At 48.7% G+C, this 21,430-nt stretch overlaps 1 protein-coding gene across 1 annotated transcript in view; it reads left to right on the top strand.

Moving 5' to 3' along the window:
• The first annotated feature begins 18,055 nt into the window (after positions 1-18,055).
• The window catches only part of Rab7a (RAB7A, member RAS oncogene family), a 28,747-nt gene continuing 25,372 nt past the window's right edge, over positions 18,056-21,430 (top strand). The window contains exon 1 of the mRNA XM_071605925.1: positions 18,056-18,280. The gene's annotated coding sequence lies outside the window, so the exon portion shown is untranslated. The remainder of the gene's footprint in view (positions 18,281-21,430) is intronic.

The following is a 21,430-nucleotide window of genomic DNA, read 5'->3' as shown; positions in this document are numbered from 1 at the left end:
TGGGATCCTCCTGCCTCAGCCTCCCAAGTCGCTGGGATTCGAGCATGCGCCATTGCGCCCTGATCGTTCATGTTATTAAACAGTAAGACCCACATAGGGCTGGGGCTCAGTGGTGGAGCGCTCACCTAGCACGTGTGAGGCACTGGGTTCCATCCTCAGCGCCACATAAAGGCATCTATGAGCTTTGTGTCGCATACTAAGAAGAGGAAAGGGGGATGGGAGGAAATGGTACCAGGGATTGAACTCGGGGACACTCCACCCCTGAGCCCCAGCCCCATCCCTGATTTGTATTTTACTTCGAGACAGCAGCTCCCTGAGTTGCTCAGGGCCTCGCCAATGCTGAGGCTGGCTTTGAACTCACTATCCTCCTGCCTCAGCCTCCCCAGCTGTTTGGATTACAGGCCTGTGCCACTGGACCCGGCTTTCTTCCAAAATATTTGAAAAGATGAAATTCAGTTGGCAAGGATAAAAGTTTCAAGGCCGCTCCTATAGTGCTTGCTGCAAAGAACTGCAAATTCCTAGCCTGAGCCCTCTTAGAAGCTAGATGGGGTTATTTGTGGGAAGATAGAGGGTGGGCAAGAGATTGAGCCTTGAAAATATTCAAGATATTTGTTGATCAGAGGAATGCTTTTCTGCTAGAAGTGCACATATTCTCAGTGACTTTTTCTGCTAGAAGTGCCCATATTGTATCTTAGGCTTTTATGGTTAGTATCATGGGAACAGTGGTAGCATTGAATTAAACGATTGAATTAGAGTTTGAGCCAAGTCTTGCCTTGGAGTCATCCAGAAAGGTATTTCCAATGCTTAAAAAAACCAAAGCAGAGCTGGGGTTGTGGCTCAGGGCTAGGGTGCTCGCCTAGCAAGTGTGGGGCACTGGGTTCCATCCTCAGCACCAAATAAAATATTGTGTCCACGTATAACTAAAAAATAAATATTTTTTTAAAAAACCAAAGCAGTTTCAGCATTTATTTTATTTTTTTATTTTTATTTTTTGGTACTGGGGATTGAACTCAGGGACACTTAACCCCTGAGCCCCGTCCCTAGTCCCTTTTATATTCTATTTAGAGACAGGGTCTCGCTGAGTGGCTCAGGGCTTCACTAAGTTGCTGAAGCTGGCCTCCAACTTGCAATCCTCCTGCCTCAGCCTCCCAAGTTGGGGGGATAGCAAGTGAGTGCCACCAAGCCCAGCTCAACATTGATTTTGAGTTGTGGATTTAAATAGGAAAGAAGTGTTCAACCTTGTTATGGTTTAGGTAATGAAGTGTCCCCCCCCCCAAACAAAAACGGTGGGCCCTTCTGCCATGATATTCTGCCTGACCTCAGGGCCCAGAGCTATGGAGTCAGTCATCTATGGATTGAGACTTCTGAAATCCTGAGCCAAATAGACTGTTCCTCTTCTAGTTGTTTTTTTCAGATCTTTGGGTCACAGTAATGAAAAAGGTCACAATAGTCCTCCACAGTGAGTATGGTCAGCCACTGGCCATGCTGAATTTTCACACTAGTAGAATTAATTTTGACACTAGAGGAATTAATTTCACGTACCACTTGAAGTTTGTAGAGGCCGTAAATATGACATACAGCTGGCTTTGTGGCGTACACCTGTGATTCTGGCTACTCAGGAGACTGAGGTAGCCCGATCACTAAGTTCAAGGCCAGCCTGGGACACTAACCTAGATCATGTCTCAAATAAGATTGAAAAAGAAAATGTGATTCTACATCTTGTACAACCAGAAAAATGAGAAGTGATACCCCATATATGGGAATAACTTTGGGGTTTATATTTTGTTCCTGGTGAGCAGGAACATACATATGTATAATATGTCAAAATACATTCTACCGTCATGTATGATTAATAAGAACAAATAAAAGCCAAGCCCGGTGGCGAACGCATGTCATCCCAGCATGTCAGGAGGCTGAGGCAGGAGGATCACAAGTTGGAGGCCAGCCTCAGCAACTTCATGAAACCCTGGCTCCAAATTTTAGAAATTTTAAAAAGACCAGGCTCAACCCGAATACTCCTGCGTTTACTCCCCAGAACCACTAGTATAAATAAATGCATAGGGTCCCACTATCAGGGCCTCTAGCTCTCCCCTACCACTGAGCCACCACCCCAGCCCCCCGGGCCACTGTTCTGATTCGATCAGGCATCCTCATCCAGGTACTGGTTACCTCGAGAGGACCCTGTGGCACTTCCTCTATCACATCCAGGTTTCAGACAGGACCAAGGCGGAGTCAAAATGACAAACTACTTTCTGGCTCAGTCAGATCTTCTATTTATGACCCTGCCAGGAAGCCACCCTGAGCAACTTCCACTTAGACCTCATGGCCTTAGAACCACGTCACCTGGCCACTTCTCTCTGCAGGGAACTCTGGGGACGTTGCTGTCCTGAACAAATCAGGGTCCTGTTAGGAGAACAAGTCTGAGAACAGATAATGAGCAACAGCATCGCAGTAAAGCGTCATTAAGTAACAGTCACCAAGTCCTTTAACTGCTGGGTTTCCAAAAACTCTAGCATTTAGCTGGGTTCGGTGACCCTTAATCCCAGCAGCAAGGGAGGCTGAGGCAGGAGGATCACAAGTTGGAGGCCAGCCTCAGCCACTTAGCCAGGCCCTGAGCAACTCAGCGAGACCCTGTCTCTAAATAAAATAGAAAAAGGGCTGGGGACAGGGCTCAGGGGTTAAGCACCCCTGGGTTCAATCCCTGGGACCTAAAATAAATTAATTTTTTAAAAAAAGATTATTGGTGGGCTGGGGCTGGGGCTCAGTGGTAGGGCACTTGCCTGGCATGTGTGAGGCCCTGGGTTCAATTCTCAGCACCACTTAAAAATAAATGAGTAAAATAAAGGCCCATCGACAACTTAAACAATATATTTTGTTAAATTTAATAGTTATTTTCAGCCTTTCTTTCTTTCTCACAGTCTAGGTTCTTCCTGGACAGAGTCTGTGCATTTAACTTTTTTTTTCTTTTTTTGTAGCAGGGACTTAATCAGGGGTGCTTATCCACTGAGCCATATCCATAGCCCTTTTTTAAATATTTTATTTTGAGATAGAGTCTCACTAAGTAGCTCGGGGCCTCCCTGAGTTGCTGAGGCTGGCCTCCAATTTGCGATCCTCCTGCCTTAGCCTCCCAAGTTCCTGGGCTCACAGGTGTGTGTCATCACAGGCGGCTGCATTTAACATTTTAAAGTATTTCCCTCTCATAGCTCTTCTGGGCCTAGGTGTGTGTGTGTGCAAAAATTGAAGTTCTTATTAAAATGAAAGAGGGAAGAATTTTGCTTCTTTGCTTTCTGTCTTAGTCTAATTCTTTTGTGCGTTTGCAGCAACAAGCACCATGTTTTTCCATTCCTCTTTCTGGAACCAGACCTATATTGAGGTTAATACAAAAAGGAAGTCTCTTTTTGAGGGCCAGCGGTTGACATTCCTTACAAGTCATAATATATTCCTTCTTCTTGGCTCAAGCATGTTGATTGCAAAGCTCAGAGTTAGGAAATAGACACAGTGCCATGACAGCAGTGACACAACAAGGTGAAAGTGTCTCTCCCTCAAATGTGAAAGTCCAAGCTTTCCCAATCACTCACCCTTTTTTTTTGGTACAGATCTCACTAAGTTGCTGAGGCTGGCCTCCACCTTGCAATCCTCCTGCCTCAGCCTCCCAAGCCACTGGGATTAGAGGCGTGCTCCACCACATCTGGCTTAATGGCTGTTTTGAGAAATCATCACATCATTCAGGTATCATCTGTTTTGTCACGTCACCTCTTAGAAGTGGCCATCATTTAAATAGTTTTAAAAATGGATGACCACCACACCCAATACCAGCCATTGGGGAGGGGAGCAGCCCTGTTTTTGCAGTTCAGGAGATCCATCCCGGGGCTGCATGCATGCTTAACAAGCATTCTACCACCGAGCAACATCTGCAGTCTCACAACCCTCATTTTTAAGAGTTTGACCTAGAAGTTGATTTTCCACTGAGCATCCACATGTTCAGATAGAAATTGAGGGTCTTGGGGCTGGGGCGGTGGCTCAGTGGTAGAGCACTCGCCTAGCATGTGTGAGGCACTGGGTTCCATTCTCAGCACCACGTAGAAATAAATGAATAAAGTAAAGGTCCATCAACATCCAATTTTTTTTAAAATGAATGAACAAAATTAAGTATCGTGTGCATCTACAACTAAAAAAGAAATTCTTTTTAAAAAATTGAAAGGTCTTGCTGGGTGCAGGGGCGCACACCTGTAATTCCAGCAACTCAGGAGTCTGAGGCAGGAGGATTGCAAGTTGGAGGCCAGCCTCATCAACTTGGCGATTAAAAAATAATAAGACCTGGGGGTGTGGTAAACACTCCTGAGTTCAATCCCTAGTATCAGAAGCGAAAACAGTGGGTTGGGGTCATAGCTCACCTCATGTGCAAGACCCTGGGTTTGATCCTCAGCACCACATAAAAAATAAATAAAATAAAAGTGCTGTGTCCATCTGCAATTAAAAAAAAACATTTAAAAAAATTTTGGGGTGATCTTTGGCCTGGGATCTGAGTATATGCTTAGCATTTTGGAGACCCAGGGTTTTCTACCACCATAGGAAGAAAATTAAAGTTCTTATTACAATGAAAGAGGTGAAGAATTTGGCTTCTTTGTTTTTTTTGTCTAGTATCTTTTGGGTTGAGGGGGCACCAGGGATTGAACTCAGGGTCACTGGACCCCTGAGCCCCATCTCCAGCCCTATTTTGTATTTTATTTAGAGACAGGGTCTCACTGGGTTGCTTGGGGCCTCGCTAAGTGGCTGAGGCTGGCCTCCACCTTGCGATCCTCCTGCCTCAGCCTCCCGAGTCGCTGGGATGACAGGTGTGCACCACCACGCCTGGGAAATTTTTTGTTTATTGTGACACAAGAAAGTGCTCAGAAGAAAACCAAAGCGGAAAAAGAGGATAGAGGTGAAGATGGTCCCGTAGAGATTAGATGGTGGGCAGAGATGCGGCTGAGGTGGTGAGAGGTCAGGAAGCTACAGAGTGCCCCAGGCAGGGAGGGGGGAGATGAGTTCTCTGAGGTGGAATGTGCCTGGCCCGTTTGAGGAACAGTGTGTCAGGATCAGGTTCCTGGAACTGAAATCAGAGAGTGAGTGGAAACTAGATCACGCAGAGCCCAGTAGGCAAGAGGAGGCTGGGGGCAGGTGTTGAGAGAGAGAGAGATTTATTGATTAATTGACTTTTGGTATCAGAGGTTGAACCCAGAAGCACTTAACCACTGAGCCCCATCCTCAGCCCTTTCTGGGATTTTATTTGGAGACACGGTCTCTCTGAGTTGCTGAGGCTGGCCTCCGACTTGCCATCCTCCTACCTCAGCCTCCAGAGCTGCTTAGGATTACAGGTGGGCACCTCCACGTATCTAGCTGTGTCAGACCCTCTGTTCAATCCCCAGTTCTGCAACAACATCAGGGACAAAAGTCCCAAGTTCAAGGACAGCACAGACCCTCTCTCAAAATAAACAGGATGCAGGATGTGGTGGAGCACACCTGTCACCCCAGTGGCTGGGGAGGCTGAGGCAGGAGGATGGTGAGTTGGAGGCCAGCCTCAGCCAAAGTGAGGCCCTGAGCAACTCAGCGAGACCCTGTCTCTAAATAAAATACAAAATAGGGCTGGGGATGGGGCTCAGGGGTTAAGCGCCCTGAGTTCAATCCCCAGTAGGGCATCAAAGTAAACTCTCGAGAGACTAAAAAGGCAACTGTTTGATTAAAATTCATAGGAGGTTGTTAATTTGGATCGAGCTCTTATAGAGAGCCCCATGGACCAGCCCCAAATGGAGTCACTCATGCTAAGTGTCTGTCACTAAACGAAAACCCAAACTGTGCACTTATGAACCCCAACAGTCCAAGAAGTCCAGAAAGAGTGACCGCCGAACCCCCAAACAGTCCAGTTTTCTGAAAAACTAACTTGACACCCACCTGATAGGATGCGACCAACCCCAGCTGCCAAAATAAGGAAATTCTCTCTGCTGTGACCCTCCAAGGACAGTAACCAGAAGTAACCAAAGTCAACCAAGCTCCTTTTTCTGTGGCACTTGGGATTCAACCCCGGGGGGTGCTCTGTCTCTAAGCTACATCTCCAGCCCCGTTCTTTACTTTTGATTTTCATTTGGAGAAAGGGTCTCACGACGTGGCTGAGGCTGGCCTCCAACTTGCAATCCTCCTGTCTCAGCCTCCCAGTGGCTGGGATTACGAGTGTGTGCCATTGCACCCAATTCCCCTTTGATCCAGCGCACAGAAAGGGAGAAAATGTTGCAAATCACATGTCTGATCAGGAGATTCATATCTGGAATATGTAAGGAGCTCCTAAGACTCAACAACAAGAAAATCCAATTAAAATGGGCAAGAATTGCACAGCAACATAAGTAGACTCAATGCCTGTGTGGGACGGAATGAGAAAACAGTCACTCAGCAGCCACTTTGAACCCCAGAGGTAAGCGGGTCATTTCTCTGGACACCAATCAATTTGGCACATTCTCTAGCAGGTGTCCTCTAACTCAATTCTCAATTCAGTTTCTCTCTCTCTCTCTCTCTCTCTCTCTCTGTCTGTCTCTCTGTCTATCTCTGTCTAGTACTGGGGATTGACCCTACTTTACCACTCAGCTATACCTCTTTTAAGTTTTATTTTGAGACAGGGTCTCACTAAGTGGCTGAGGCTGGCCTCCAACTTGCGATCCTCCTGTTTCAGCCTCTGGAGCCACACTCAGCCTAATTCAATTCAGTCCTGACTCTGATCTACCTAGAGAGAACATTAGACCTCACATTGTGTCATCCTTTGGCAAAAAGAAAGACCAGGTTCCTGAAAGGCGCGTTTCCATTCCCAAGAACCTAGCCAAGTTAAGAGAACAATGAAAGCAGACCTCTACTACACTGTCCAGAAATGTATTAATGTAGCCGGGATCAGTGCCACACGCTTGTCATCCCAGCAGCTTGGGAAGCTGAGGCAGGAGGATCGCAAGTTGGAGGCCAGCCTCAACAACAGTGAGGCCCTAAGCAACTCAGGGAGACCCTGTCCCTAAATAAAATATGAAAAGGGCTGGAGATGGGACTTAGTGGTCGAGGGCCCCTGGTACCCCGCATCTCTGTCCCAACAGGAACAGCGGTGGTCACTAGATGCCCAGGAAGGGGCATCTGGACTTTGAGGGCTAAGTTCCCTTTGCTGATTTACCCACCTCTGGCCCTTGTGGGGCCACAAGAGCCACTGACTTTTATACATATGTGTGTATTTTTTTTTAAGTTGTTGATGGAACTTTATTTTATTTTATAAAATATATTTTTAGTTGTTAATGGACTTTTCTTTCTTTACATGCGGTGCTGAGAATCGAACCCGGGGCCTCCCACATGCTACGCAAGTCTCAACCACTGAGCCCCAGCCACTGACGCTTGAGAAGGAACCGATCTCTTGTCCTCCTGGGGTTCACTCAGACACTAGGCAAGGAAATGTCACAGAGCAGACAGGCCTCTCTCTCCTCTTGCCCTGGAACCCGACGGTGGAAGCTCCATCCAGCCCAGAGCCCAGAGATGGCGTCCAGATGGCTCACGCCTGTCCTCCCAGCAGCTCCGGAGGCTGAGGCAGGAGGATCGCAAGGTGGAGGCCGGCCCGGAAGACCCCGGAAGATCTGAGATCTCTCTGCACAAGACCAGCCCCATCAAAGAGGAACCAGGACCCAGACCCGGTGGACAACCCTAACCACCAAGAGGAAGTGGACTGAGAGGGTTTGTCACTTCTTCAAAGATATCCTGGTGTTTTTTTTTTTTTCTTTTTCTTTTTTTTTTTTTGATACCAGGGTTTAAACACAGGGGCCCTGGACCCCTGAGCCCCATCCCCAGCCCTTTTTATGTTTTATTTAGGGACAGGGTCTCGCTGAGTTGCTGAGGACCTTGCTCAGTGGCTGAGGCTGGCCTCCACCTTGCGATCCTCCTGCCTCAGCCTCCAGAGCCACTGGAATTACTGGGGTGTACCACCGTGCCTGGCTGTGTTAGGTATCTGAAGTCATGTAGAGGTGTTTTAAGGAACATGAGGAGAATGTGTGTAGGTTAGAGGCAAATACTATGCCTTTTTTATTTTAATATTTTTTATTTGTTCCTTATAGCTCTCCATGACAGCAGCGTGCATTGTGACGTATCCCACATACACAGAGTGTGACTTCCCACTCCTGTGGCTGGACCTGCTGTGGGGTGTGCCTGGTCGTGGGTTCCTATGTGAACATGGGAAAGTGACGCCCATTCATTCCCCTGTCCCTCCCAGTCCCCTCCCCTCCCTTCCCTCCCCTCCCCTGCGTCTCATTCAGTGAACTGCTGTCCCCCCCTTTATTGTGGGTCAGCATCCGTCTGTCAGAGAGAACATTTGGTGTTTGGGGATTGTATGCCCTTTTTTTTAAGGGAATTGAACATCTGTAGATTTGGGTATCCTCAGGGGTCAGCCCGCACCAGATACTTGGAGACAACTAATCACATTGAGGAAGGCGGACAGGTTTCCAGATGTGGAAAGAATCTGAGTTGCTTCTTTGCCATTTTGGTTGAGTTAGAATAAGCATGTTGCTGTCTTTCAAAACAGGAAGTCCTAGGCTGTTCCTATTTCAGCCCCTGATCCCATCCACCTTGGGAGCTCAAGAAAAGACTTCCTAGAGCCAGGCCCGGTGGTGCTTGCCTACCATCCCAGTGGCTCAGGAGGCTGAGGCAGGAGGATCACAAGGTGGAGGCCAGCCTCAGCCACTTAGCGAGGCCCTGAGCAACTCAGCGAGACCCTGTCTCTAAATAAAACAGAAAAAGGGCTGGGGACAGGGCTCAGTGGGTAAGCGACCCTGGGTTCCATCCCTGGTACCCCTGCAAAAAATGTCCCCAGAACAAAATAGAATGGCCCACTGGGGGAGCTGCAGCCTCTCCCACAGTCAGGAACTTGGGAAGCCAGAGGCTGAAAGCGACAGACACCAAGATACGGACACCTTTTTTTTTTGCTACTATCACAATTCTCTTGGCCTCTTTTTTTTTTGGCAAGACTGGTACAGGAGATTGAACCCAGGGTTCAATATATATATGGAGCATATATATGTATTCAAACATATATATATTCTTTATATAGAGATTCATATTTATATATACATGCAGTAGGAGCCAACTCAGTTATCCTGCAAACCTGAACTATTAATAGATTAAAAAAAAACCTGATGCACAAGTATTTTGAACACCTTCATGAAATTACGAAATGATATGGTCAGGACGATTATCTTACAAGTATAATCTTGTTTGAAAAGAGCATGAAAATCATCCACGCGGAGCCTCTTTTGTGAATGTGAGTCAGAGGCCGGTGTTCTTTTAGGATCCCTGTAAGAGGTGCTAACCTCAGCCCGAGAGCAGGTACTTACTATATAAAGGGATTAATGATCTAGGAAGTCATGCATATTTTATATTCCGTCTCAACTGTCCTCTTGGCATGTGGCCTGCTCCCAGCTCTAAAAGAGCCCCAGCAAGACCCAGAAACTTCATTATCCAGCGGGGCACAGTGGCGCACGCCTGTCATCCCAGTGGCTGTGGAGGCTGAGGCAGGAGGATCGCAAGGTGGAGGCCAGCCTCCACCATTTAGCAAGTCTCTAAGCAACTCAGCGAGACCCTGTCTCTAAATAAAATACAAAAAGGGCTGGGGATAGGGCTCAGGGGTGAAGCGTCCCTGGGTTCAATTCCTGGTACCAAAAAGAAAGAAAGCTCATTACACATCTAGGGTCATCCTTGTGAGACACTGGAAATAATTGAACAGTAATTCCACATGGTGGAGGTCAAAGTCATGATTCATTCATTCAAAGGAAAAGCGCAGTCATTAAAATAATGATAATTACGTGTCCATGTACAATAAGCTTTGAAGTGATACTGAATTAGAAAAACTGTCATGTGGCATTCAGATTAGGAATGCAGCCAGGTCAAGAGACACGTACATAAAAAGAATGAAAAGTTCTGGTCACCTACTAGGTGCCGGGCCTTCTGTTGAGTCATATAAATACATCATTAAATAAAATATCATTTTAAAATATTTTTTTTTAATTTTGTTATGGAGGATCGAGCCCAGGGGCACACGACCACAGAGCCACATCCCTGCTCTTTTAATTTTTTTTCTTTTGAGACAGGGTCTCCCTGATTTGCTTAAGGCCTTGCTAAGTGGCTGAGGCTGGCCTCCAATTTGCGATCCTCCTGCCTCAGCCTCCCGAGCTGCTGGGATGACCGGTGCGCCCCACCGTCCCTGGCTCTTAATACGTAATTTAGATGTGTTCCCTGTCCCTCGGATTTCTCCTGGAAGCCCCCTCCAGTAGCTGTGGAAGTTGGGTCTGTTGGTAGCAGTGGGAGGAATATTCCAGTATCTAGGGTGTAAACATGTCCACGAGGCTGATTTCAAGCTGCTAATTAAATCTCACTGAACTCAGAGTTGGGAGGAGATGGACAAGTAGCTCTCAGGAATCATGTGAGCTGGTCAGAACACATTTCTAGAACCTTCCACCACCTACTGTCTGACATTCCAGAGGCGCTTGTTAAATAAACAATGATTGGTTCATAGGACGGGATGCTAATCAGTCATGGGAAGATCATACACTAACTTAATTTTTTTTTCTCCTCCTCCCCCCTTTAGGATCTTCCTGAGTCGCCCAGGCTGGCCTGGGACTTGTGACCCTCCTGTGTCAGTCTCAGAGCTGAAATTGCAGGCGTTCCCCCCCCCAGGCTTGGCTTAGGGGTCTACCTAAGAACAACTAGTCAGATTTGAAAAGAGTTCAGAGCTTGTTTTCAAGTTTAAAAAGCCGTGCGGTAAGGAAGGTCATTCAAAAGGGCAGAATAAAGATCCCCAAAATTATCTTCTCTGTAAAGTCAACAAACACCTGGCAAAATGATCAGCATCCACATTTGGAGAGCTGGGGAAATCAGTCCAAGGCTTGGAACCTGGAAGACATTATTCAAGGAGAGTGGATCTCCACGACAAGAACGAGATTTGTGGTATCTTAACATACCTTACACCCCTGTCCCTGTTCTTGAGGTCTGTAACAGCATTTAAAAACGATAGCTAGAGCTGGGCACAGTGGCACACACCTGTAATCCTGCAGCAGCTTGGGAGGCTGAGGCAGGAGGATCGAAAGTGGAGGCCAGCCTCAGCCACTTAGCCAGGCCCTTAGCAACTCAGCGAGACCCTGTCTATATGGAGCTGGAGAGATTTCAGACCTGTTCCCAGGTCACAGAACAGTCATTTTCTGACCTGTGTAGAGGCCCACAGGAAGACCTCGGTTTTGAGGCTGCCTCTCCGTGGCCCATCCTGGCCCTCATCCTATGTGAACACGCCTCTCCAGATTTGTTTTTGTTTGGGGAGTTTTTTTTTTTTGATACCAGGGACTGAGCCCCATCCCCAGTGTTTTTTTTTTTTTTTTTTTTTATTTAGAGTCTCACTGAGTTGCTTAGGGCCTTGCTAAGTGGCTGAGGCTGGCCTCTAACTTACGATCCTCCTGCCTCAGCCTCCCTAGCTTTTGGGATGATAGGCGTGTGCCACTGTGCCCAGCCCTAGAGAACATTTAAAAAAAAAAAAAATTCAGACAAGTGTTTTTAAATTTGTGACCGCTTGATGACCCATTCCTCAAACAATAGACAATAAATAAATAAATTTAAAAAAAGGAAAAGGTTCTGGAATATCCATGAGGACATTGGAAGCCCTGACAGAGTCTCAGGAACCCAGGAGGCCGAGGGCATCGTGGGTCACGGGGCCTGCGCATGCTCAGAAAAAGATCCCGAGGCCCTCAGTGGACCTCTGCTGAGTTTAAAGCAGAGCATAAGCAGGAAGTCGGGGCGAAGGTGGCGCTGCGGACTGTCCTCCTGCCAGCTGAGACGTGTCCCAACACACACTCAACCTCGTGGCTGGGAGTGAGGGGTTGATGAGCTCCAGGCGTTTAAAACTGCACCCCAACATACAGCACCTTGACAACGGGGTACTTTGAACTGAAGGACGATTTCAAAGATCCTCAGAGGCCAAATCTCTTCTTGACCTTTTGTGCTCCCTCCCGCCTTCTCTCCTGCTCCAAAGCAGGTCATAAAGACTCGAATTCCTCTTCTGGATGTGGATTATAGAAACTAGAAGCTGTCTTCCTCAAAGTCAGCCATAAAATCTAAATTTATTGCTGCACCATTGTTTGGCGTCCTGCCCCATAGCCCGGAGGCTGAGGGAGGAGGATCATAAGGTGGATCCAGGGAGGCCAGGAAAATCCAAGAGCACCTGCTGGGGTCCCGCTCTCTGTCTGTGACCCTTGGATCATATTCTTGGTGTCCAATAATATCTGCACATGGCTGTCCATCCTTTATGGGATTTAAGCATCAAAATAAGACAGTTTCAGGCTGGGGCTGGGGCTCCGTGGTAGAGCATTCGCCTAACATGTGTGAGGCCCTGGGTTCCATTCTCAGCACCACATAGAAAGAAATAAAATAAAGGTCCATTGACAACTAAAAAACATGTATTTAAAAATAGTTTCACTGGGCAGAGGGGTGCATGCGTGTAATCCCAGTGAGTAGGGAGGCTGAGGCAGGAGGATCGCAAGGTGGAGGCCAGCCTCAGCAACTTAATGAGGCCCTCAGCAACTCAGTGAGACCCTGTCTCTAAATAAAATGGAAAAAAGGGCTGGGGATGGGGCTCAGGGGTCGAGTGCCCCTGGGTTCAATCCCTGGTACAAAAAAAAAAAAATTAAAAAAGCATACATAAGGGCTGGGGATGTGGCTCAAGCGGTAGCGCGCTCGCCTGGCATGCGTGCGGCCCGGGTTCGATCCTCATTAGCACCACATACAAAAAAAAGATGTTGTATCCGCCGATAACTAAAAAATAAATATTAAAAAAAAAATTAAAAAAAAAAGCATACATAAGCAAAACCCATAAATAATATATGCCACCTATTACTGATTATCTGTAAATTGTGTGATTATTGGTTATCATTCGTAAATCCCTGATTTTTCCAAAATGTTCAATAATGAACATATTTTTCCCAAATTCTTTTTTGATGGTAGAGTGCATCCTGCCATGTCACACATACACAGGGTGTGACGTCCCACTCCTGTGGCTGGACCTGCTGTGGGGTGTCCCTGGTCGTGGGTTCCTATGTGAACATGGGAAAGTGACGTCCATTCATTCCCCTGTCTCTCCCAGTCCCCTCCCCTCCCTTCCCTCCATTCCCCTGCGTCTCATCCAATGAACTGCTATTCCCACCCTCCACCCCTTGTTGTGAGTCATCGTCCCCATATCAGAGAGGACACTCAGCCTTTGAGTTTTGGGGACTGGCTTATTCTACTCAGCACGATCGTCTCCAGTTCCGTCCATTTACCTGCAAATGCCATCATTTCATCCTTCTTGATGGCTGAGTAATATTCCACTGTGTATATGAACCACAGTTTCTTTATCCGTCCCTCTGCTAAAGGACACCTAGGCTGGTTTCATAGCTTAGCTATTGTGAATTGAGCTGCTATAAACATCGATGTGGCTGTGTCCCTGTCGTGTGCTGATTTTAAGTCCTTTGGGTATAAACCGAGGAGTGGGACAGCTGGGTCCCATGGTGGTCCCATTCCCAGTTTTCTGAGGAATCTCTTTCCTGTTCTCCAGAGTGGCCATCCTCCAGCCATGGACCTATTAATAGTGAACATGTTTCTGACATGATGAGGGAGAATGTGAAAGTGATATTTATTTTTTAGACGTTTAGATCCTATCGGGTAACATAACAACTGCATTTAATATGACAATAGGTGAAAACCAGTATAAAAATTGTATGTGGGCCATTATTGTCATTCCATAAAAATTCCACCTGCAGGACTGGGGCTGTGGCTCAGTGGTAGAGAGTTTGTCTAGCATGTGTGAGGCCCTGGGTTCAATCCTCAGCACCACATAAAAATAAATAAATAAAATAAAGGTATTGTGTCCATCTCCAACTAAGAAATAAATATTTTTAAAAAACTGTTATCATACACAGACCAAAGTATTTCCATCCTCACGGGGCGGTACAACCTGATACAGTTCCAACTAAATATATATAAGAATATATTCATGTAATTCTGGCCAATATTCTATCAGGATTTTTCCCCCCTTGGGTACCAGGGATTGAACCCAGGGGCACTCGACCCGAGTCCCGTCCCCAGCCCTTTTAAGATTTTATTGAGAGACAGGGTCTCCCTGAGTTGCTCAGGGCCTCGCTTTTGTTGAGGCTGGCCTCCAACTTGCGATCCTCCTGCCTCAGCCTCCTGAGCCAGGCGTGTGCCCATGTTCCCAGCTAGCAGGATTTGTGTGTGTGTGTGTGTGTGTGTGGAAATTGACAAGTTTATGTTTCAGTTTCTAGTGGAGGCCACCCATAGCTGAGGGGACCTGGGAAGGAAAGAGAAAGTTAGGGGATCGCCCCCACAGATATCAGGACAGTTCAGCCAGGACTGAGTACAGTGTGGGATTGGCAGAGGGACAGGTAAACAAGATGAATGGACCAGGACCGAATCTAGAAATAGACTCAGAAAGAAACAGTCATCTGATTTACGACCAAGGTGACACCAGAAGGCGGTTGAAATGGTGGCCCTTTTAATAGCTGACACAGGACCACGGCTGCTTTCTGGCCTTGCTCGCTGGCCCTGACATCCTCTGTAGGGCCTGCAGGTGACACAGAGCACAGGGGAAATAGTCCCAGAATCAGGGAGGGGTGTCCTTCAATCTCAGAGTCACAGGCAGGGGCTTTGGCTCAGACTTGAGGTCCTCCTCCCTCCTGGGCTTCCTCCAAAGTCTCCCCCTTCTCTCTCCATTCCTCCTGAGTGAGAAGCCAGCAAGATGGGTGCTTTGGTTGGGGTGTTGTATGTCTCCCAAGAATTCAAATCTTGAAGGCCTGGTCCTCAGCAGGGTGTTATTAAGGGGTAGTGGGGCTGGGTGCAGTGACACACGCCTGTCATCCTAGCAGCTCGGGAGGCTGAGACAGGAGGATCATAAGTTGGAGGCCAGCCTCAGCAATTGAGTGAGGCCCTAAGCAACTCAGTAAGTCCCTGTCTCTAAGTAAAAAATAAAATGGGCAGGGGATGGGGGCTCCGTGGGTAAGCCCCCCCTGGGTTCAATCCCTGAATTGATACTAAAAAAGAGAGTCTGAACCCAAACTCAACAGGGGAACTTAACCCTGTCCCCAGCCCTTGTTATATTTTATTTAGAGACAGGGTCTCGCTGAGTTGCTTAGGGTCTCACTCAGTTGCTGAGGCTGGCCTCCAACTTTATGTCACTTTGTTGGGGAGTTCAATCCTGGAATTCTGGGCAGCAGGAAGAAAGAAAAAAGAAACGTTAAATTCGAATTTCAGATAAATGCAAAGAATATTTTAGCACAGCATTTTTATTTGGTAATTCGGACACCCCTGGTCCCACAAGGCCACGCAGGACAGTCCCCTGGGGAGAAGAGAAACAGAGGCTACTTCTCAGCCCCTATCTGCAAATCCTGAGACTCACTGGTAAGAGTTTTTCCACAGGAGTTGCATTAGCTTCTAGGATAACAAATGACCTGAGATAACCAGCTTATAAAGAAAAAAGGTTTATTTTGGTTCCTAGGTTTTGGGAAGCTCCAGTCCATGAGAAGTTGAGCAGGTGGCTTCTGGCCTCATGGTGGGAGTTCATCATGGTGAAGCAGGAAAGGGCTCATGACCAGGGAGAAAATGAGAGGGAGGGACTGGGCACAGCACCAAAGACCTAAAGACCTCCCGCTAGGCCCCGCCCCTTAAAGGCTCCACGGCCTCCCAATAGTGCCACTCTGAAGACCAAACCTTTAACCGGTGGGCTTTGGGCGAACATGAAAATTCAAACTCTAGCAGAAATGTTCCATCCTCCACATTTTTAGGGTATATCACCAGGGTCTTCTGTGAGTCCAGTTGGCTAGGTCCTGGGCACTGACCCTCCCACAGCTCCTGCTAAGGCCACTTCCTGGATGCAGCCATGATTTCCCATTAAGCATAGAGTAAAGCCCTGAACATTGGGGCAGGGACCAAGAGGGAAAGGGTAGAGAGCAGGTGGCCTCTAGCACAGCTCAATAGAGGTGTCCAGAATCTCATCACTAAGACAAGTCCGTCTCCAGCTGTTTTATTTTATTTTTACTTTGGCTTCTGCTGCCAACTCAATGTTGATGTCCCTCCACTCCTTCCAAAAGCTATATGAGGAGCCAGATGTTGGGCACACGCCTGTCATCCCAGCATCTCGGGAGGCCAGGGCCTCATGCATGCCAGGCAAGTGCCCGTCTACTTTTATTTTATTTTTTATCTTTTTGTTATCAGGGATGGAACCCAGGGGTGCTTAACCAGGGAGCCCCGTCCCCAGCCCTTTTTCTATTTTATTTAGAGACAGGGTCTCGCTGAGTAGCTTAGGGCCTCACTAAATGGCTGAGGCTTGGCCTCCACCTTGCAATCCTCCTGCCTCAGCCTCCTGAGCTGCTAGGATTACAGGAGAGTGCCACTGTACCCAGCCAAAAGTCTCTAAATTGCTTTTTTTGTTTGTTTCTTCCACCTTCCGGTGGATGTCAGCATCCTGTAGCTTGTTCTCACACCAATCTTAAATTCCACCTCACATGGATTTCTCTGTGGGACTCCACTGTGCCTCTTATAAGAATACTTGTTATTGGTTGTAGATTTCACTTAAATCATTCACGATGATGTCATCTTGAGATCTTTACATCTTCAAAGACCCTGTTTCCCAATCAGACCATTTATATAGGTTCTGGGATATATATATATATATATATATATATATATATATATATATATATATATTAGTTGTACATGGACACTATATCTTTATTTTATTTATTTATTTTTATGTGATGCTGAGGATGGAACCCAGGGCCTCACACTTGCTAGGCAACCGCTTCACCACTGAGCCACAATCCCGGTCCTGGAATATATTATCTTGGAGGTCATTATAGGAGTTCAGAATGATTTACAGGTTTTGGGACAGAACAACCAAAAGAATGGAGTTTCAGTGTTCAAAAAACAGGAAAAGACTATGAGAAGAGCCTGTTGCTGAAGGTGCCTGGCGCGGTGGCGCACGCCTGTCATCCCAGCGGCTCGGGAGGCTGAGGCAGGAGGATCGCAAGGTGGAGGCCAGCCTCAGCCACTTAGCGTGGCCCTGAGCAGTTCGGTGAGACCCTGTCTCTAAATAAAATATAAAAAAGGGCTGGGGCTGGGGCTCAGCGGTGAGTGCCCCTGAGTTCAACCCCAGTACCTAAAAAAATATATATAAAATAAAAAATAAAAAAAAAAATAATCCAGATGTGGCTGGTGCTGGGAGGTTGCTTCATACTTTTATGAGCTTGACCAAGATTTTCCTGGGCTATGTCTAACCCATCTCTGGGCCTCTATTGCCAGCTACACACGGTGCAGACATTTTTCACTCGGCTACAAAGAGCACACCCAGGCACCCGACAGACAGGCAGGTTCCCATTCCCGCCTTCCCTTTAATGTGGGAGCTGGGTCCTTCTGGTGAGTTCCTTATTTGTGAAATGGTGATGATCATGTTCTGTAGGGGGTTAAAGTCAGGCTACATCGAGCCGATCCAAGCGTATAGTATAGGTGCACCATAAAGATGACGGCTCTTCTTCTCGCTTCTGCAAATCTCTCAAATCATCTGTGCGCTCTAGACATTTTTCCTTGGTAAAGTCCTTTTCTGCAGCAAGCTTTGTAATTCCTCCGTACAGCAAGCTTTGATGATGCTTGCAAACCTCAGGACACTCGATTGGCTGATGGGTTCCTTTCCGATAGGGACACTACTGCTAAGGGCCGGTTGACCCTCGCAATTGTCGCTCTGGCATTCTTTATTGTGGAGGAACGTGGGGATGGAGGGCTGAGGAATCGGTCTGCGGGTCCAACATGGCGCCGCCCTGCTCTTGGTACGGCTCTCCAAGATGGCGGCGCCCAAGCGGGGGCAGACATGTTTGTACCACGTGACCCCGGCCCAGCCCCTACGCGGCCGGAACGTGACGCCAGGTGGAGGCGGGGCTCTTCCCACGCACCCCCGGCGTCAAGCGTCTCGTGACAGGTACTTCCTCTCGGGGCGGCGGCGGTGGCGGAAGTGGGAGCGGGGCCGGAGTCTTGGCCATAAAGCCAGAGGCGGCGGCAGCGGCGGCGTTGGCGGCTGAGCGACAGCGCAGAGGAGTCCCCAGGAGCCGGGCTTTGGACTTCTCCGCCCCCCTGTCCTCCGTCGCGTGTCCTCCTCGGCGGGAGCCCTCCTCGGCGACGCGCCCCGGCCCCCGGAGCCCCCAGCGCAGCGGCCGCGGTAAGCAGCGGCCCGGCCTGGCCCGAGGCCCGGCCCCCTCCCCCGCCGCGGCCTCCGGTCGCCCGCGCCTCGCGGCCTCCGCCCCGGACGGGCCCCGCGGGGGATCCTCGGCGTCGCCCTCGCCCCGGCGTCAGACCCGGGCCGCACCCGGCCGCGGACGGGTCACAGGTCGCCGGGCGTGACCTCGGCCCCGGGGGTGCGGGTCGCCGGCTGCTGGTCGACGGGTGGCATCGCGCTGGGGGGCCCCGCCGAGGGCCTTCCCGACGGGCGGCGGCGCTGCGCCGCGGCGGGACCTGGGACAGGTGGCGGCGGCGACCCCGGGAGACGGGAGCTGCCGGGGACTCCGCCCGCCGCCGGCTCGGGCCGCCCTGGGGACGGGCGCCGTGTCCCCCTCCGCCGTCTAGGGGCCCCGTCGGTGGTGGAGGCTCCCCGGGGGGCCACCCGAGTCCGAGCAGTGAGTCAGGTCACGTGCGCGGGGCTGGCCGCGGACACTGGTGTCCATGTGAGACGGCTCGGGCTCCGGGAGACAGGGAGCTTTTTGTCACCAGCAGCGCGTCGCGGTAAATCCTGCAGGAAGTTTTGCAAAGTTCCTGGGGGACGGGCGGAGGGAGTTGGTGCCCGGCCGTGGAGCTGCGATGCCTTCCGACGTTTTGGGGACCTCAGGCGGGCCACCTAGCGATCCGTGGAGTGGCAGCGCTGAGACCCGCTGAGACCGATCGTCGCAGCAGAGATTTGGGCGTTCGTGGTGCGCGTGGCAGCCAAGTCTGTTGGTGATGTGCTCACTTATTGATAGACACGGAACAGAGAGGTTAAGTCACTTGCTCAAGGTCACACAGCGCCCAAGTCCTAGAGCAGAGATTCAAGCCCAGGTAGCAGACTGGGCCCGGCCTGCGGGTAGTGTGGCTTTCAAGTGCCCCTAAGGCTTGAGATTTACTTTTTGCCACCTGGTACCTGGTCTCTGCCACCTTCCTGCCCTTCCTTAGTGATGTCATACGAGAGCCTCTCTGCTGGCCATACCTTGAAAGCCCTATCTCGTTTGCAGTTGCGACTTGTGATGCATATTTGTGGGGTGTGTGATCCCCAAACTTGAAGCTCTTGAATTCTGGCAAGGTACTTCATGGGTTAGAAATGTTTCCTACCTGACTTTTCAGCTAGATCTGCAAATATGGAAACCTTGTTCTCACCCATAATTCCTGGCTGTCCAACTAGTTGGTTCTTCCCCATTGGAAATACTGCATCTGTGGATTCTGAAAGAACAAACCCTTGTCTCCTCCTTGTGACTTCGACAGCTGATTAGCCGCATGACTTCTCATCTATGGTTTAATAAAGTCTCCTGGGAGTGTGTTTCTCTCTTCAAACTTGGGAGGATTTGTTCAGATTTGAGTCTTAAGAACTGGAAAGTAGTTATGCTTTCTGGGGGGGGGGTGGTACTGGGGATTGAACCCAAGGGTGCTTAACCACAGAGCCACATCTCCAACCCTATTTTGCATTTTATTTAGAGACAGGGTCTCACTGAGTTGCTTAGAGCCTTGCTAAGTTGTTGAGGCTGGCCTCCACCTTGCGATCCTCCTGTCTCAGCCTCCTGGGCCACTGGGATGACAGGTGTGCGCCACCACACCCAGCCTGGAAAGTAGTTATAAATACTTCAGTTGAAGATACTGTCCACCCTAAAGCTTGGTGTCCATGACCCTGTTGTGTTCTATGTCCGTTTTTATTGTTTTATTTACTTTGCTACCCAGACCGACCACATTTAAGTGACTAATACCTGCTGGAGGCTTGTATCATGTTTGAGTATGGAGGAGAGTAACGATGAGCACTTTTTCATTCATTCATGAAATGTTTTGAGTATCTGCCACGTATGTATTGGGCGTTGCTGGAAATTGACTCAGGGACCAGAGGTGGTGCCTGTCCTCAAGGAATTATAAAATGGTGAGCGATCACAACCATGAACTCCGGTGGAATGAGTTGGCAGGAGAACTTGAGGCCACGATTTGGGGTACTAGGGATTGAACTCAAGGGCACTCGACCCCTGAGCCATCCCCTAAGCCCTCTTTTGTATTTTATTTAGAGACAGGGTCTCACTGAGTTGCTTAGGGCCTCACTAAGTTGCTGAGGCTGGCCTCCACCTTGCGATCCTCCTGCCTCAGCCTCCTGAGCTGCTGAGAGAACTTGAGGCTTTTGGAAAGAGGAATCATTTCTCATCTCTGCAAGTGAATTGTGTCATCCGGATAGTCTGGTGTTCTGGCGACCCGTATCTACCCGGTTGGCTCTTGAAAGAGTGTGGAAAGTAGCACTGCGCTTTCTAATTGATCCCATCTTTTGAAGAATCACCTTCAGCAGGATATGTGTTTCTCTTTCTGCTCTGGTGGCAATTTTGGTTCACCGGAGAGGGAGACCACGTCCCTGTCATTACATCGCACTGCAGTGTCTTTGAACAGAGGCACATTTGGCATGCTGGATTTTTTTTTTTTTTTTTTTCCTAAAGCTGACAAGAAAGCTTAGTGTGGCCTCAGTCGTAGGATCAACACCATTAGATGACCGCCCTCGCCACCCTGTCTCCACAACGTTTATGATCCACTGTGTGAGCAAACAAACAGGACCCTGGGATGCAGAAGGCACTCTAAAAATAGTTTTAATAGTGTGTCCTTGCAGGTAATTGTTGGCAACCACTTGGGGCAATAGTTTTCTTTTTTCTTTCTTAATTGCCCCTCTACTGCCCTTTTTTGGACCAACTGTGATTTTATTTTATTTATTTACTTATTTATTTTTGGTCCCAGGGATTGAACCCAGGGGCACTCCACCCCTGAGCCCTGTCCCCAGCCCTTTTTCTATTTTATTTAGAGACAGGGTCTCGCTGAGTTGCTTAAGGCCTTGCTAAGTGGCTGAGGCTGGCCTCCAACTTGCGATCCTCCTGCCTCAGCCTCCAGACAGATGACAATCATGCACAACCCCTGCTCTCAACTGATGTTGTCTTTTGAAGGGTTCTCAAGCAGGAGACATAAACCATTCCCCTGTCCCGCCACTTTTTGGCTACTGGCTTTCTGCTCCTGTATAAGGTTGTCATTGTGTTATGCAAACACTTATGTGTTGGTGTCCTCTAGTGGGTCTGCACACTGTCCTGTGTGCAGCTGCTGCATAGACACGTTGCAG

This window comes from Marmota flaviventris, chromosome 20 (assembly GCF_047511675.1).
Source record: "Marmota flaviventris isolate mMarFla1 chromosome 20, mMarFla1.hap1, whole genome shotgun sequence".
NCBI classification, from domain to species: Eukaryota; Metazoa; Chordata; class Mammalia; order Rodentia; family Sciuridae; genus Marmota; species Marmota flaviventris.
The sequence above is the reverse complement of the archived record's forward strand: the minus strand, read 5'-3'. Positions and strand labels throughout refer to the sequence as shown.